We start from the raw sequence: 6,000 nt of genomic DNA, 5'->3' as shown, positions 1-6,000 counted from the left end.
AGATCTCTGGACTTCAGAGTTGGTGCTATGCGTGTGAAAGTAATTCTTAAAAAATCTAATTCTGATTGGTTGTGTCACTTAATGATTTATTGATTTCCCTAGTAATACAATTTTAAAATATCACATTTTAAAAAAGGTATAAATATTCATGAGTTTTTGTTTAGATAGAAGCGGATTATTGATGCTGCCTTCTTTTTCCATATGAATGAGGAAAGCTTTACCTTGTATATCTGCTGCATTTCTGTTTCAAACAAAAAATTAAGAGTTTGTGTCTCATTAAACCAAAAAAGTGGTGCTGTAAAATAATTGATTACACTAGGGAAAAGAGGAGGACTGAGGCCAGAGTCTCCCTCATGGGGCCAAATATGAGCCAGCAAAAGGTTAAGCTTCCAACTGGGTTTTGCTGAGGTGCCTGCCTATCTCTACCATCTAGCTCTAGCCATTTGGGACCTAATTTCACTAAAGATCTGAAAACCTGCCCAGCTATTGTAAAATAAAACAAAATGTTTTTTAAATTAAATTTTATTTTGGACTAGTTTTAGAATTACCGAAAAGTTACAAAAATAGTACAGGAAGTTCCCATATACCCCTCACTCAGTTCCTCCTCTTGTCAGCATCTTATATTACTGTGGTTCATCTCTCGCTACAAAGGAACCAACCTGAGTACGTTGCTATTCAGCAAACTCCACATTTTATTTGGATTTCCTAGTTTTTACCTCTTCCTCTGTTCCAGGACCCCATCCAAGATGCTACATTACATCTAGTAGTCACATCTCCTTAGCCTCCTTTGGTCTGCGACAGATTCTCAGACCTTGTTTTTGATGATCTGGACAGTTTTGAGGAGTGCTGGTCAGGCGTTTTGTAGAATGACAATCAATTTGAGTTTTTCTGATGTTTTTCTCATAATTAGACTAGAGTTAATGGGTTTTTGAGAGGAAGACCACAGAGGTGAAGTGTCATTCTCATCACATCATATCAAGGGTACGTGCTATCAATATGACTTACCATTGATGATGTTAACCTTGATCATCTCACTGAGGCACTGCTTGCCAGGTTTCTCCACTATCAAGTTGCTTTTTCCCACTTTCCACATGGGTAAGTGCAGCCCAAGCTCAAAGGATGGGGATTGAAGCTCCATCTCCTTGGGAACACAGTATTGACATAAATTATTTGGAATTCTTCTGGAGAATTGTCTCTTCTCTCCCATTTACTTATATACTGATTTGCTCATTTATTTATGGATCCAGTCATTTATATTTATGGACTCAAAGATAGTTATTTAATATTTTTTGTTATATTTCAATACTACATCACTTATTTTGTTGCTCAAATTGTTTTAGCATTAGCTATTGGGATAGCTGATAGCTATTAGCTATCAGCTCTTTCAAGTTGACTCCTGTGTCCCTTTGAATGCCCCTGTCCTTTTATTTTTTTGAGCACTTCCTTATTTTCTAGCACTGCACGATGCTCCAGGCCCATCTCATATATTCTCTTTCTCAGCCCTAGAATCAGCTGTTTCTCTAGGGCGCTCTGGTTCCTTTTTATGTGTGTGTGAGGAAGATTGGCCCTGGGCTAACATGTGTGCCAATCTTCCTCTATTTTACGTGGGATGCTGCCACAGCATGGTTGATGAGTGGTGCTAGGTCCTCACCTTGGATCCGAACCTGCGAACCCTGGGCTGTTGCAGCAGAGCATGCGAACCTAACCAGTATGCCACGGGGCCAGACCCTCTGGTTCCTTTTATTGGAGAATGGCATTAGAAACCAGTATCTGGGCACTAGGTATGCTCATTGCTATTTATTTCTTGGTTTGGTTTGTTAATGTTGACTCTTGTCTTGTGACTTTGTCCATATGTCGCTGATTAAGGCTGCACTGTCCGATTTGGCATATGTAGCCACATGTGGCAAATGAGTACTTGCAATGTGGCTAGTCCAAATTGAGATGCGATGGAAGCGTAAAACACACACCAGGGTTCAAAAACTTAATATGAAAAAAGAACGAAAATATCACATTAATCCTTTTTTATATTAATTACATGCTGAAATGATAATATTTTAGGAATGTTGAATTGAATAAAATATATTTAAAGCAATTTTGCCTGTTTCTTTTTACCTTTTTTAAATGTGGTTACTAGAAAATTTTAAATTATATATATAGCTTGCATTCTACTTCTGTCGACAGCACTAGGACAGAGATTGTTAAAATAGGAGTCTACTCACTGTTAGTCTAGAGCCATGGTTCCCAACGGAGTAAAAGAGGAGGTGGATTTTGCCCTCCAGAGGACATAATGTCTGAAGATATTTCTGGTTGTCACAACTGGTGGGGGGTGGGGGGGGAGTGTGTTAATGCTACCCTGTGGGTAGAAGCCAGGGATACTGCTAAATATCCTACAGTGTACAGGACAGCCCTCACAACAAAGAATTCTGCAGCCCAAAATGTCAACAGGTTCGAGGTCAACAAACCCTGAACTAAAGGAAGAATGAATGTAGTTCTATCCCCCTTAAGTCAGTATTTACAGGTTGGGAGGTAGAATAGGTTAGAGTTTTAATCCAATTAAAGTGACGAAATTCCTTGCTTTATGATTATTGAGGCTGATGGACTGCATTTTCTTCTACTCTTAGTGAACCGGTAAATGGAATGAGGAATTCCAGAGGATTCCATGCCCCAGTAAAGACCCCAACCTTTCTGATGCTGAAGTAATATAGTTGAAAAAGCTGTTTCTTCCTTGTGAAGTGGTAAGGATATGCCAAGGATAACTAAGGGAAGTGGTTTCCTTGGAAAAATAGCCTATCTTCAGAGGGTATTAGAAAAGAAAGGCAGGAATGTCTGTCAAATGCTATGGTCCTATGTTGATCAATTTCATATACTACTAAGCACTTATATGAATCTAACATAGAGGGGAGAAAAGAAATTAAACCCAAATCTCTAATCCTTTAAGTATATCAACACTTTAAGAAATACTCTCCAGGCATGGAGAAAATAAGAAACAGAAGCTCAGTGGTCACTCTATAGACATGACTCTCTGACACTTGCACGAATACGTCGAATACATTAAAGAATTTAATCTTCAGAAGACTGGATTTTATAATGTTTTCTACTTAAAAAAATTATAATTAGAAACAAAATCTTTAGTTAAAGGTAATTGCTACACTCAGAATAGAATAAACATGAAATTAATGTAGAAACAAGTAATAAATAAAGTTTAAATAATATTCCATCTTTCTAATATAAGCCATTTCTCCTCTAAAAAGTTTTGAGTTGAGAAATAGAAACGTCTGACTTCGGGAGTGTGATCCCAGTGCTGAAAAGTCAAATTAACCTTAGGCCAGAAATTAGTAGTAATTAAAGAATTTAAGAATCCCTTCTTTACTAAGACTTTTAATGAAGATTGAGAGGGTTTTAATATTATTTAGGAAAATAAATACAGGAGAATTAAATTTAACGCTTCTAATTAAGGTATCTCCTTCGTTAAAATCGTTTCAGGAACTCAAGGTATACAAAACAGTTGTATATCTTCTCCCTGGTTTTCCATGGTATGAAGGCATTTTCATAACTTTTGGACTCCTTCGGAACGTCCAAAATAACTACATTTGTCTACTACGTCAGATGACCGTATTACCCACACTAAATAAATAAGATGGTACGTGAATAGGAAAAGGAGGGAGGGGAGGGGAGAGGGAACCGGGAAGGGGAGGTAAGCAAATGAGACCAGGAAGGAATACGCCTCTATGGTAGTAATGTTTCATTTTCTAAGATGGGAAGTGGATCCATGGGTGGTGGTATACCTTTTTGTACGTCTGAAACACTTCATAATAAAAATGTAAGGAGTCGTTCCTAACCTCATCTCCCCAGGGATGACCACACGCGCTAGCGCCCTATCGTTTCGCGGGTACCTGGACGCGTCCTCAGTTCCTTGGGCAGCCCCCACCCCTCCTGCGGTGACAGCCGCCCCTGGGGCGACCTCTAGGCGTCCTGCCAAGGGCGAGACCTCAAGACCCGCCTTGATTTCCCTGGGGGGAATTTAAGTGGACTCCCGGCTGCGCTGTAGACCTTACAAGTGTCTTTTTTTTGCAAATGAACTTTCTCCAGCCTCTTTCGCTGACGGAGCGAGCTTCAGATTCTCAGCAGCTGGGCAGGTCCCAGGGCCCTAACCCCAACCAGCGGTTAGTGAGCGAGAGGGCGAGCGCTTCCTGGGGTCAGATCTGGGTCGTGTCCTCGCCCACACGGAAAGGGGGCTGGCGGCACCAATCTCTGCAGCAGAGCGAGCCACCGCGGTCTGCGGAAGCGCGTGTGAGTGGGGAGGTTGGCGCCAGGCGCACCTCCCGCGCCCCCGAGCCCCGCCCCAGGTCGAGCCACAGCAGGTGCGGACACAGCAGGTGCATGTGGCAGGGGTCCCTGGACCACGGACCACTTCCAAGGGTGATGCGTTGGGGGCAGGACGGGGAGTTGTCTTAGCCTCCCGCTTCCCGGGCGCGCAATCTCGGCCAGAAGACCACACTATCAGTGAGAGGTGACTCATCCACTGAACCTGCGGTCTATGTCTTTATACAGTTACTTTTTTTTTTTTTTCTGCTTTATCTCCCCAAACCCCGCCCTGTACACAGTTGTATATCTTAGTTGCATGTCCTTCTAGTTGTGGGATGTAGTTACTTTTTCAAAGCAGCTGTATTGAGGTATAATGAACATACATTAAACCGCACGTGTATAAAGCATACAATTTGGTGAATTTTGACCCATGCATAAACCCTTGAAACCATCATTTTAACCACATTTAAGACAAGGAACATATCAGGGCTCGCTAGGGAAAGGAGACTGAGGCACTAGTCTCTGGTATAAAATTTAAGAGGGCACTCCGCCTCCCCCACCAAAAAAACCCTCAATCGCCAAGACAATGTTTTAAAAATCACAGTCAGTGGAAAAATCCACAGTGAATAAAATAATTAAAACTTTAAATAAAGACAGGCTCCAACCATGCAGGCGGACAACCCTGCCTCACTCTCCCCGCCCTACTGCTGGCCCTGTACCAGTTGCCCCTCCCTTCTCCACCTTGCTTCTTCCTGTGTTCTGAATCAGGTGGCTATAAATAGTTTTTCTGCGTTCTCTCTTCTGTTCCCTTGGTCTGTTGGTCTTGTCCATGTCACATTGCCTTAATATTAGAGCTTTAGTGTCCAATTCATCAATCTCCAAAAGGAGTCATATCCAGACCTGATATAGACTATCACAAGATCTGGACTGTGTCTATGATGGGACAGCCCATTGAGGTGGAATTTTTGAGATGTTTTCTTTAGGGACAGAGGTATACCTTGATTATGAAAGGAAGAGAAGTGAATCTTTATAAACAAATATTTGTGATATATTATATTCTTTTCCAAAGTATTTTCTGCCCCTCACTGGGTTAGTGTTATACTTTCTGCTCCATTGAAATCAAACTCGGTCATATGATTAGCTTTGGCCAATTAAATGTGAACAGAAGTGAGGGGTGCTACTCTGAGCAAAAGCTCTAGGAGCCATCATGTAGTTTCTCCTCACTCTTGTTTCCTTCTGCCACTAGACTAGCAATGTCTCAGATAGGGGGTCTTCTGGCAGCCTTGATCTCCATGTGAGGAGGATGTGGAGCGGAGTCAACATGAACCCCCAACAGACACGCAGTATAAACAAGAAACAAAATGTTTATTGTACACCATTGAGATTTTGGGGTGGGCATAGATGTGTGGTTTTACTTCTGGGCTCTCAATTCTGTTCTATTGACCTATGTGTCTGTTTTTCTGCCAGTACCGTGCTGTTTTGATTACCATAGCTTTGCAGTATATTTTGAATTCAGAGAGTGTGATACCACCAACTTTGTTCTTTTTTTCTCAGGATTGCTTTGGCTATTTGGGATCTCTTATTGTTCCTTATAAATTTTAGGATTCTTTGTTCTATTTCCATGAAGAATGTCATTGGGATTCTGGTTGGGATTGCGTCGAATCCATAGATTGCTTTAGGAAATATGGACATTTT

Source organism: Equus quagga, chromosome 11, assembly GCF_021613505.1.
Source record: "Equus quagga isolate Etosha38 chromosome 11, UCLA_HA_Equagga_1.0, whole genome shotgun sequence".
In the NCBI taxonomy this organism is placed as follows: Eukaryota; Metazoa; Chordata; class Mammalia; order Perissodactyla; family Equidae; genus Equus; species Equus quagga.
Note: the sequence above shows the minus strand (reverse complement) of the source record.